Source organism: Stigmatopora argus, chromosome 16 (assembly GCF_051989625.1).
Source record: "Stigmatopora argus isolate UIUO_Sarg chromosome 16, RoL_Sarg_1.0, whole genome shotgun sequence".
NCBI classification, from domain to species: Eukaryota; Metazoa; Chordata; class Actinopteri; order Syngnathiformes; family Syngnathidae; genus Stigmatopora; species Stigmatopora argus.
Window position 1 is genome coordinate 7,089,106 of NC_135402.1, and position 13,641 is coordinate 7,102,746.

General features: G+C 37.2%; 1 long non-coding RNA gene across 1 annotated transcript in view; it reads right to left on the reverse strand.

Moving 5' to 3' along the window:
- Positions 1–13,641, reverse strand: part of LOC144091351 (uncharacterized) — a 47,190-nt gene that overhangs the window by 3,114 nt on the left and 30,435 nt on the right. The gene's annotated exons all lie outside the window — the stretch shown is intronic.

Below are 13,641 nucleotides of genomic sequence, written 5' to 3' on the forward strand. Positions count from 1 at the left end.
ACTTTCCAAGAGTTTATGGCTTAATTCAGTAGTTTAAAAATATATATTTAAAAAAAACCTTTCAATTCTATTGATGTCAGAATCATAAGAAAACTTGCCCAAGTGTGATGGGGGGGAAACACAGTTTTGAGTTTCTCTCTCATGTTTTCATCTATCGTGGTGTGGATGTTTTCTCAAAGATATGTAGGGAGTCAATGTAGTAAATTAAGCTTTAAAAAAAAAGATCCAAAATCATATTTCAAAAAGGCATCCTCTAAACTTCCCATTGAGCGATTCCAGAAAGTTCCTGGAACCGTTCCAACGATTTGCAAACCAAATTGCAACAGGTTTCATGTGCTTAGTTGGAATTAGGATGATTTTTTTTTCATTTGATGTGACATGACAAGAAAATAAGCATCAGTGTGAAAAAGCTTTCCGAATACATTAGAAACAAGGGCCCGCTTGTATTATGTAACCCGCGAACGCTCGCGCTTTTGAAAACTGGATATCCACAACACGTTTGTTTAATAACACGCAGGTGGATGTAATCTGTCTGTCAGTCAAAGAAAAGACTGCAGCGAAGGGTTAAACACGGCGTTTCCCAACAAATAAAACAATAAATCGAACTGGCAGGTGCTCCATCTGACAAGCGTTATTCGTTTGGCTGATTTCTCCACGCATGTGAGAAATGTGCTTGCTTTGCATCCTTGCAAGCAAGTGGAAGAGTTCCAGTCCCAGAGTGCACCGAGGACACACATTGGATGCACCAAGCAGAAGAAGAAAAAGAAAAAAAAAGCAATCAGAATGTTGAGACAGCAACAACGATTGAATTTCAAGCTTCTGAGTCATGCTGAGACGGATTTCTGCTGGTTTCTCTTAGGTGCAAAAGGTTGGGATCAGGTGCGAGACTGAATTGGACGGGTTTGAGTCAGAATTACAAGATAATTATAGAATACCCCTTGACACAAAGAGCTGAAAACAAAAAAACTTTAACAAAATCAGTATTACAACTCAAACTTGTGGTTTAATCCATTATTTTCTATTCTTTGAAGATAATGAAGGGTGGACTTATGGATATGGAAACCATTGGTGAGAGAGCTGAGACCCGAACGCACCAATAGCAGCATCATGTCAGCACTTGGGCGCAGATACTACCTCTAGTGCTGCTTTAATCATGTTTTATTTTATTACACTCTTTTGCATCCATGTTCTCATTGATACTCATTGATTAGCAACAGAATAACAATGTTGTCAAAATAATTCAGAGACTTTTTGTACTTTAAAAGTGGTGGAATGACCCAAAAAATGCACACATTTTCATGATTTTTTACTAAAATTCTGAGTCTTGCTCTTGGAATAGCATTTAAAAATGGGAATTGTTTATGGCGCTCTCTGGTAAAAAGGTTGTAGGCCAATAATTGATAAATCCCATTTTCTCAAGATGTTAATGTTGAAAATGAGTATACTTTTGCAGCACTTCATCAATACTGTACCAAAACAAATCCTCACATTCGCTTGTTGCTTATGGTGCTGTAAAAATATTTTAGGGATTTGAAATGAGCTTTTTTAAATCCCTCATACTAATGTGGCCAAATTTATGTTTGTTGCATTTTCACCAGGCATCATATTTGATCGCTAATGCTAATGAGCTCACTACCTTTGTTACAGCCGACGGCAAAGTGACGTGAGCGGTGTTGATAAACCGGTGAAATGTGCTACATTGACAGACTGCTCAAAAATTTCATGTAATGCTGATTATCTTAAGTTTGGGGTTAAGGTTTAGTCCAATTGTTAGGATATATTGGCCCTTAACTTCCAAACATTTCCTGGCACTCCCTGAAAACCTTGATGAAGCTGAGCAGCACATTTAAATGAAATGAACGATGATGTGGATCAATAAACATTGAAATTCCAGAGGTGGTATTCCATGACTCATGTTTAGTTGCAGCCAATGTTCAAGTTACAGTCAATATCATCATTTTTTTAATTTTTTTTTTTACACATTCTAAATTATTTGTTGGTAGATTGGTTTTAATGTGGCAACCGCATCATTTGCTCACAGCGCAAAATTTCTTTCTGATAAATCTTGCTATCTGGATATTCTTCCCTCGCAAATACAAGGCATTACATTCATTGGCGTCCTTAGGAAGAGGTCTGTCTCCCTTGTAGGACGTCCCGACAAATTGCATGACCTTTCCCTTTGAGAACAGCATTGAAGGAGGCTAATGTTAATAGAAGCGCTGAAATATTGATTAAAAAAATAAATCAACATAATCCCCCAGTCTCCGGGCGGGGGAAGCGCATCAGATAGGGGTCCTACGTCAGGTTTGACCTGTTTAATTAAACATCAACTAAATTTACCTTTAAATGACTATTAAAAATTTATGCAGGAGTAATACTATGTTTAAAAAAAACTACCTTTCTGGAATATTTAGTTTTTATAGTATGGATGAGATGAACGACTTAATCAGTGGAAAAAGCAGTGTAGCGCCATTGAAATATTGACGTTGCTAAAACCATTAAAGTGATGAGTTGTCAAGGGAGTGCCAAGGTGAATGCGTACACATTATTTAAGTATATTTTAATTACCTAAGTCAAACTAGTTTGAGCTTCTCAACAACACCATTCACTCATAAGAAGATAAATAATAAAATAAAAACAATTTGAATGACCAAAAATACTCACTTGTCCAATAAAGACTCACATTTGAGCAGATATCTTAGGATTTCATGACATTTCCCCCAAAAATGTAACATGAATAACTGAAAAAATAAAAATTAAAAAAAATGTAGAAAATAAACCAATTATAAGAAAATCCCTTCTACAATAAGAAATATTAATGTTTTGTACTTCAGCCCAAAAAATACACAAAAGTATTTTTTAAATAAACAAATTTAAGAAAATAATAATAACTGTGAGAATAATTGATGACAATTTTAAGAATTATTTCAGCAAAATTACCATTTTCCTACATTGTAGCATTGCATATGAAATTGATGGCAATAAATTCAATAAATCCAATCCTTCATAACTGGTAAGCGAACTGACACCCAGTGAAAATCCATCAATGCCACGAGAAGCGATGGAAAAACATGGCGAGCCATCTGTGCTAAGCTAACATTTGCCTCTTTCCTGACCCCACCGGCGTTCACGTCGCGTCTCCTGCGTTCGGGGGGTCACACACGGTCCGCCTGTGCATTATCTCCCGACTCCCACCGGTTCCGACCTTGTGCTTTGTATCCCAAACCGCCTTCTTCTCGGCCCCCTCAATCAAGGCGGCGCAAGATTTAGAGAGGAGGTAAACAGTCTGGTTTTATGATTGGGCCCCTTCTTACAGCGCGGCCGGATAATTGAAAAGCCCTCAGTGACTATTTTCAGACGCTAGTGGGAACGTGCTCTTTGCTGCATTCACCCAAAACGTGCGAGGCCACTTTTTCTTTTTTTCTGGAGCCAATACACGGAACAGAAAACAAATAGCAGCCGTCTCTCTCTGTCAATCAGGCCGGCAAATAAAGACATCGCTACGTGTGTGTTATGCAAAGAGGCTTCTTCCACTCCGCGCATCGCCAAACAACAGGCCGCAAAACCCCCAAATTGCTGTTGTTTTACAAGTTGAAAGTTCAAACCAACTCAAATATCAGCTTTTTCTGGGACGTATGGCGGACCGGTGGGATTCACACCACATTTTCCTTCCCACTTTAAAGTTAATATTACAGTTGAGAAGGACATCAATCTTGTAGAACACAAATTTCGATAGATCTTACTGTCGTCAGGCAGATCGTTAAGTACATTTACAAAAAGACCCAAACTACTAATTTAGCATTGCTCCTCTGTCTATTGCATTGAATACCTCCTAAAAACATGTTTAACTCTCCAAATGTCACCACCATAACAGCTGCATGCAAGTCTTGGATATTATTTCTAAAAAGGATATATTTATACTTAGCGTAAGACCATGCATGGACACTAATTATGATTAAAAAAAGAAATTATTCACATACACCAAGATTGTAGACTTAATCGAGCGAAAAGACAGAAACTTTTAACTAAAACTTTTAAAACTAAAATTCAAAACAGTGGCTAACTGAAACTGTATTGAAATTCACAAAACTAACTAAACTGTAATAAATTGGAAAGTGTAAACTTTTTTTTTGTATTGGCCCTGAACCATTTAGTTGTGCACATTTTTGTGGCTCAACCGTAAAAGAAATCAAAAATAGTGAGAAAAAAAACACACCCCAAAGAAATTAAGCAAACTAAAAATAACACCAATAAAATGAAAACAAGCCACAGAAAATGTGTAAGAAAAAAGGTGGGGGGAATCACTAGAAAAGCATAAACAGCCTCTAAAACACAAAAGTGAAAACCATGCCAAAAATAAAAAAAAAGTAAGGAAAACTATTTAATTAAAAAAAAAAAAAAACTGAGAAAATGCAAAAAAAAAACAAATTTTCCATTGATTCAACAGATGTTTTCCCCATTTCTGACCCACTTATGTATATTTAACCTCTAAAGTGGGAGGTCTGGCAGTAAAAGAACATTTTTTATTGCCAAATGTCCAAACAGATCAAATTTGCACCGGGATGAAAATAATTGTTAACTCATTGGCTACCATGGACAGCGATAGTGATAAACTGATTTTTACACAGCATAAAGCTGAAAAAACTACTGCTGATTAGACATCTATCCTCGTCAATGGAACTAAAAAAAGAATTAATTTAAGTGCCATTAATTGTTATTTAAATTACGAGGTGGTTCTAGCCTGAAAAAGGTCGAGAATCCCTGTTCTTGTTTTTTTTCCGTGTTCTGTTCCAATTGGCAAAACAAACAAAGATCACATGAAGTGAGAAAGTTTGAAAGGCGCCAAATCAATACACGTTCCTTACGCGGGTCCAAATCAAAGTGGGTGTTCGGAAACCCGACACCTCTGGCGTTAACACTGAAAATATGCAAGTTTCATGACACCCAATTATGACAGATTTATTCCCGCACGGATCTAAGTCAGTAAGCGCTCGGGCCCTGGCAATTATTACAATTACACGTTGGACGTAAACCAAGCGTGAGTGCGGCTGGCGTGGATACGTATCTGCACGACAGCACGCGGGCCAGCTGCAAACCATCTTGCCGCTTCGCGTGACGTCGAAGGAAATGACAGAGTGTGTGACAGCATCTAGCGCGCGCACCAGCAGGGCCGTAGCGGCGGGCCTCGCCTGTGAAATACATTGCGGTTCTTCCCGCCCGCACTGCTGTGCGTTTTTGGATGTCGAATTCAAACGTACGCATTCAATCACAGCAGCTTCACTTTCCAACGATAAGCGTGCAAGAACTTTTGCTGTTGTGGAATCAACAGTCACGTCCTGTTGATTTGGTACACGGTCGATTGGTCGCCGGTCTTCGACACGGTTGATTTGGGGTCTTTTCCGCTCACTTTCTGGTGATATTGATTTTGACTGGACATTCAGAGTGCAGTTGAAAATAATTGGGGATTTCTTGGTCAAATTTGGTGGAATCGTACGACTGCACTTTCATTCATTTTCTGAACCGGGGTGCTGGAGCCTATCCCAACGAACTACAGGAATCAAGCGGCGGAGAGCCTTAATTGGTGGCCAGCCAATTTGGGGGCTTGAGGAGACAGACAACCATTCCCACTCACACTCATACGAAGGGGCAATTTAGAGTGTTCAACCAGCTGACCAGCTTTTAGGATGTGGGAGGAAACCGGTGTACCTGGAGAAAACCCACGCAAGCCTTTGGAAAACATGCAAACTCCACACAGTGAGAACCCACCTGGGACGAACGTCCTTTCATTTCTTTAATTGTAGTTGTCTAAATTAGACAAAAAATATAGGTTGAGATACATGTAGAAATATTGAATATATTTGCCATTAGAAATGGGATTTTTCTGTTGAGAAACCCACATTTTTATCGCAATCGTAAACAATATATCTTCATTTTTGGAACGTTTCCAAGTTGAAATGTTGTGAATTTGGACAAAATTGGTGGACTGACCAAAGAATATGTGGGTGAGCGTGGCATTGGAATAAAAACCTATTGTAGGTTCTAGTCCTAAAATCTGTGCCAGTTCGGTATTTTGACTAACCGCCACATTGCCAAAGACAAAAAGTCAAGCAGAGGAGCTCCCAGCGAGTGTTTGCACATTTCAAAGTCAGCCACAATCATTACATGTGACTCCAGAAAAAGATCAGAGGGAGCAAAAGTCAGGAAAACTCCTCACGAGAAAAGGAGGGAGGATCCCATTTGTCCATTGAGACGTCCTGTAACTCCTCACTGTGATCTTTTTTTATGACCAACAGGGAAAGGCACGCTTGCATCTTTGAAAAAGTTTAATTGTTTCTCATATTCTTTCGCTTTGAACAGAAATAGTAGTCACCATGACGAGGGAGGACCGCAAAGCGTGACCACAATCAGACTTCGTTAAGCGTTGCATCAATCATCCGACATTAAAGTCAGCGAATCAAACGCGTTGTTTTGGGATGTGAGCCGTTTTATGACTTGAGATTTCAACACTTTTGAGTAATATAAAAAAAAATCCCCGTTTTGTTAACGTTTAGCCTTGATTGCCCCTGCCTAATGAAGGTTTTATGGCCAATGTTCTTGTTTTCCCCAAAGTAATTCCTGCTGTCACAGCCAGCCAGCAAAAAACCCACAAAGAGCATCACGTCTACTGGAGGACTATTAGCAAATTTCAGACGTCAATAAATGGCTGTCGCCAAGACGTATAGTCAGCAGGTTTCACTGCTGATGTATGAGCATCATGTCAGTCTTGAATAATTCATTGAAACAGTATTTACCTGTTTAATACATATATTCTAATCTAAGCCCTTAGACCAGGTTTATCAAGATCATTTTTGTCACAGGCAATAGTTCCTTTAGAAGGCCGTTACACTTGCCAACAAGCAATACTACGATTATTTGACTATTCAATCATCAAATAAATTAGATAGTTAAGTCATTGTTTAGAGACATTGACCTCAAATTGTCAAAATCTTTTTTGAGTCTTCTCATAAATTTTTAAATAATTTTGGTATTTATTTTTACTACATTTTTAGTTTTCTAAAAAGAGGAGAAAATGGAAAAATATTTTGTTTTAGAACAAAATGTGATGTGGTGGCAATGTTAACTGTTCGTACCATTTTATCGTGTCTATTTTCTAATGAACTGAAACTTAACTTATGGTTTTATGGTATGGCATTTATTTATATATTTATTTCTTAATTATTTATATATTTCTTTCTTAATTTATTTATATATTTCTTTCTTAATTTATTTATATATTTATTTCTTAATTTATTTATATATTTATTTCTTAATTTATTTATATATTTATTTCTTAATTTATTTTTATATGTATGTATTTATTTCTTAATTTATTTATATATTTATTTCTTAATTTATTTTTATACGTATATATTTATTTCTTAATTTATTTATGTATTTATTAACTTATTTATTACCTATCTATTTATGTCTAAAATGTATTTTCCTGTATCTGCATTCTCACCCTCTTGCTACTGTGACAATGAAATTTCCCGAATACGGGATGAATAAAGTTATCCAATCCAATCCAATCCAATGGTACATTCCCACATTTAAGCAATTTTCAGCCTCAAACAAAACAATTAAAATCATGCTATGAGTTGATGTGAGGGATTATTTAGTTACTCATGGTGCCCTCAGGAAAAAAATGTCAGCTCTGCTATCTGCAATTTACAGTGTGACTATTTGAAAATACATTTTAGTATTGCGATAAAAACTACAAATGAAAAAAAGCACCTTTAGTAATAAAATAGGTCTAAGATTAGGCAAACCACTGGTTCACATACATTAGGAAAACTTTATAGTTCTGTTGAAAAGAAAATTGGCCACCCTAGTAATATTATGCCAAGTGTAAACAAGAAGCAAACAAATGTGAAATTAAAAGGAACTCATAAAGGCAGGCGCCAGGCTTGCCTGATCAAGTTACACTACATGCCACCTTTTCTGTGTATATTCCTATTCCTCTGGCTAATTCTTTGTTTTGGTTGTTTTTAAACCCCTGAGACATCACCCGGCTTGCTCTCCACTTCACAGCTGTTGGTGCTAGTGTCCAAAAGTGGGGATGTTCAACTTTTTCCTCCCAATTCTCATTTTCAATGGCCAAGAGGTAAACAACAGGTGTCGTATACGGGATGCCCTGAGGCGGCTTTAGCAAAATAACATATGGCAGATTGGATAACCCAACAAATAGCATTGTTTGATACCATGCCAAATCCTAGTTTGAGCCCTCTGGCCTCTCCCATATAACATCGATGACGCTAACAGATTAATATCCGACTCCAAAATGATATGCTGCAGTAACAGTTTCATATTTTGGAAGCACTACACGACTAAGAGAAAACCATTGAAGAATTTATGGGGCAATAAAAAAATATTTTGATTGTAAGGGTCTACTTGACTTGTTAGGAAACCTTTTTACTGCAGAATGTGTCCAATATTTTTTGTATCAATATGCCTTCAGGGAGGGAAAAGTCAAATAACATCCATTTCATATTATTATTAAATATTTCAGTGGGAGAGGATATATGCTTGAGAAAAAAAGTATTTTGAAATCAACACATATTGGGATGAAAGTAATATCATGTGGTGCTTATTATGTTCTCTTTCACAGGATATTCTGTTGAGAAATGACAATACTATTCAAAAAATGTTGGGAATTCAGTACTTACTGTAGATCCCTGTTTAAAGTCATTGAGATGATATGCTGCATAAAAAGTTGAATATTAAAATTAAAAAGGTGTGTACATACAGAAAAATAACAGTAAAGTATGAAAGAGTAGTAAAGAATAAATAACCAAGTGTTTCGGGAGAGAAACTTAGTATTACACTAAAATGTGATATACATTTTTGTCCATCTTTTGCAAAATGACAACTTTATTAAAATAGATTTGGCAATATGCCATTTTTTTTCTTAAGGCCATTAACTGGAGAATGAAAGAATGGTTTCTTTGTGAATGATTTGAGTGACATTTATTCTTGGCAAATCATACCAATGATAATCGTTTGTCTTTGCAACCCCCCAGGAAACGATCAACTGGAAAAATATTTTGACTGGAAACTGACTAAAGTATTTCTGAATTTTTTTTTCTCTCCAGTAATTCCCAGCTGTTTTGCCAGTTTTTTTCATGTGGTAACGTAGCCCTATCTAAGCTTGAGTCATTCACTTTGAACCAACTTAGTGCCTAAAACAAATATAACTGAGTGGCACTCAATGGAGGAATGACCTACTCCAAGGCTCATTTGGACTACAATTTGTTTCTGTAGGTTATTTGATCATTCTAAGCAATGTTTAAATTCCTCCCCAAGGCAGAATTGTATCATTATTTTGGTTGCAGGCATTATTCATAGATAAAAATGGGTCCTCATTTTTTGGGGTAAACGGAACACTGGATGCAATTAAATTGGATTTTCAAATTCTTTGTGTTATTAAAAGCACTTGAGAACGCAAAATTACCCTAAAATAGTATTTCAGTATATCAATGTTGGTCTTGTAGGACAATAATTTTGAGGAACAGAAAATGGCAATTTATATTTGCAAACTCTTCTGCAAAAACGACCAAAACTTTATCTGAAGGAGTGACGTTTTTTATACGTTTTATCAAAATGTACCGGAAATATACAAACAGGTGTATGTGTTCTCTTCAGGTAAGATAAAGCTAACAATAGAGGCTAACTCGCGAATTTCCTTGCTTAACCTGCACATACAGGCAATAATGTTCATAACACTGAAGAGAATTGTAATTACTCTCATCAAATATTATATGTTACTAACAAGATCACATTACTATAACGTCTAAGTACAGTTGTTTCATGAGCTAAAGTTAGTTAACTTTAACATTCTTCTTTTCAGTCCATTCTATAAGTGCGCTGACTTTATAATGATGCGTTAATATTAAACTAGGACGTTTTTTTTTTTCCCTATGCATTTTGATTTTAACCATAAATTTGAAAAACGGATTTAAATGTTCAGTTTAAGAGTATCTGTTTAGCTCCTAAAAGATTTTTGGCATCATAATGAGCCACTTTGGTGCTTAAATGTCGCTAATCCTGCCTCTGGGCTTTGGAACAGCTCGAGTTAGGGTTTTTTCTCTGGAGACGAGCATGGAGACAAAAGAGGCTGATACAGTACAGTAACTGAAACTTTTTCACGTGATTGGTGTGCAGACAGCGTCTGAGGGGTCTACATTCATTGACATAGGATCTATCAGTGGCTCTAGTTACTGGTGGAGAGACTGGGGGAAAAATACTAAATGGTTAATGAAATTAGGGATGGGTATTTATGAGTGATTATGCTACAAGGGGGTCTCCAAAGTGCAGTTTCCCCTGACCAACTTCATATTCTAACCTGCTCATGAGGTCTTGAGAGTACAAGCTACTTCAACAAGTGTCCCGGTGTTAAAGGGAATGGAACGGTGCCTGATGATTACAGCAAAATATTCAAAAATTTAAACTTTTCTTTCTAATTTGCAAGCGCCTGTCCACAATTTTACCAAAATCTCTAGTTTGTCTACATTTTGAATGCATATTCCCTCCAAAATAAGGGGCTGTAATTTAATATACGTCTCTAAATAATCAAAAAGTTTAACAGCTAGTGTAATTACTAGAACCTTTAAAAACATAATACAATTAATTTGTGAGATTTTTGTTCAGTAACAGGCCAAACTTGAAGACACATTTATGGTCCAAAAATCCAGAAAAAAATCCAACACACCAAAATGTGGATTTTAAGAAATTAATGATTTAACTTTAGAACTGCATAATCACAATTTAGCTCAAAACATTCATCAACTGCACTAAGCTGACATAAAACAAGTCCTTTGCATCTCTCTCTTATTCTAAAGTGTGATTTTTGGAGCATCTTTCTCATCTCGGGTGCCCGATTTTCCTGGATATGTGGGTATAAGGTGACAGCCAAGCAGGTTTTCCAAGATCAAGTGACACAAAGCAACAAGTGTGGGAAGGAAGCGCAAGCAAAATGCTAATATTTCCCAAGGTGACCATCGGTAACTTGGATTTCCAGTCGTCTCTCTGTATGTGTGCGATCTAACATCATTCACTGTGTATGTGCGTCACTGGCGCACATCTGGTTATGTCTGTGTGGCGTAACTCAGGTTAACATCACACACAATGGTAACATAAACCCTAACTTGCAGCTATTGTGGAAGAAGTGAATGGAAGTTGTCTTGACGCTCAATCAGACGTTTCACAACGGAGCCATCAGGCTTGTTGACAAATTAGTTTTACTTAAGTTTTTATAATGAAAACAATTAGGAATGTCGCTAATGCAGGGAAATACAAAAAATGTTTACTTTGTTATACTAAGCATTAACCCTACGCCGGACCATTTTAGATATAATATTTAGATTTTTTTAAATAAATGGATTAAAAGAACTGGATTAAAAGCCCTGAATATTCCGTTTTTTATAGATCTAAAACAATGTTTATTTTAGCTTTTTTCTATATATTTTTAGATTTTACAAAATGATTTTTGAACTAAAAACAGAAAAATGGATTAAAAAATTACAATTATTGATTTAAAAGGGGCACAATCAGGAAATTTAATATACATCTATATCTTTCATTATAATTTGATCCTAAAACAGAAAGTCGGCACTCATGATTTACTTTCTCGGGCCGAACAAAAAGATGCGGCGGGCCAGACACCTATGCCCTACACCAGGGGTGGCCAAACCGGTCCTCGAGGGCCGCTGTGGGTGCAGGTTTTTGTTCCAACCGATCCAGCACAGACACTTTGACCAATGAGATTTCTGCAGAAAACAAGAAGCACCTGACTGCAATCCACTGATTGCACTTGTAGGACACCCGATTGGTGAAAAGGTGTCATCTTGATGGGTTGGAATGAAAACCCGCACCCACTGCGGCCCTTTGTGGAATAGTTTGGACACCCCTGCCCTACACTGTAAAAAAGTTAACATAATGTTAATTTTTCAAATTTCAAGTAGATAAATCTCATTTACATTTGCGTGTTTCAATGGAAAACTTGCAAACTCAACTTGTGGAAAATTCTAAATTTCAAGTCAGCTCAACTCATGTTAAGTAAGATAAATATTATTGGAAAATGGAGTGTTTCCATTTTGTTTTTAATAGAGACTATTTTCACGTCAACTGTACATTGCCTCTACAGTAACAAAACATTTTTTACAATAGTTTGACCTCGAATGATATTTACTCTAGGAAAAAAATAGATTGGTAACGCGGATAAATGAGACGTTGGGCATGAAACTGTCCATTGTAAGCTTTTCCATGGCTTTTGTTTACATGTCATCCCCTCTTACAAAAGCAAACGCAAACATAGTGCGATCCTCATGGGAAAACCTTGTAAATGTCCCTAAATGAGCGTTGACATCAAGCTGGTGTGTGTAAGGAGACAAGAGTGAAGCAATGCAAAAACATCTGTTTCTTGATGACGCACTTATTTTTGTATGTTTTTTTTTCTTCACAAATCTCGAGGTGCGGGGCGGACATATTGTATGGAAAACTGACTAAAGAGTCATCCCATTGCCCCATTTGGCACAATCATGTTGATGTAACGCACACTGCTTTTATGTGTTTACATGCGTGCGTGCGATGGAATGTCAACGCTGTACATTCTCCCTGCTTGCGACCGCATACGGTTCTGGTACTCATTTTTGCACTGGACGGCAAAAGAAAAGCAATCCGTTTGAAGCGGGAGGGATGTTAGCGAATGAGTGTTTGTCTGAATTGGACGTCTACTAGTGAGAAACTAATTTAAAGCATGTTAACTTATTATTTAAGCCACGTGATTCGACGTTTATCATCGCCAATGGCACTGAAAGAGTTAAAGATGATTCATTGGTTAGACTGTTCAATTTGCGTATTTTTAGAATTGTTTCACGCTGTTCTTGGGCGCAAAACGTGTTCCTAAAGCCAAGTTTGTTGGTGGAAGATGGGGTGGAGGGGAGCAGATGCTCACCCGGAAGGAGGCATGCACTTCACTGCGCTTCAGCCTATTTTCATACCGTATTATGAGTCAAAGTCAGGATTTAAAAAAAAAATTAAATTAAAAAAACAGCCAATTCCCAAGAGAAGTGATCTCAAAGCATTGTACGCATTGAGATTTTAGGGACACGCCAAGAAAGACAAATAAAATAGGCCTGGGAGAATAAAGCTGTATTTATCAAGAGATTTAAGTCATAATATTAGGAGTTTAAAAAAAAAAGGGGTAATATTACGAGACAAAAGTTGCGAAATTCTGAAGAAAAAAAATTAAGAGTTTAGTCATATTCTTACCAGAAAAAGTTGGACTATTGTAACATTTAAGTCGTCTTTAGAAGATGGACGATAGGTCAGATAAGAATGCGATCGGGAAGTCCCCCCGATACCAAGTTTGAATGAATTGTAAATCTATCATTGGATGTTTACAAACAAGTAGAGTTCACACGGGACGAATAAAGCACCAAAGGGGGGGGGGGGGGGGGGGAGGGGGGAAGATGGAATTGGGAGGGCCTTCCTCGGAATGCGGGACGCGCATGCACGAGCATTGTTGCGTGAGGCGGCGGGGCGCGGCCGGTGGGGATCCACTCCGCTGAGCGGGCCTGCGTTTCATCACTGCCGAGAGCCTGC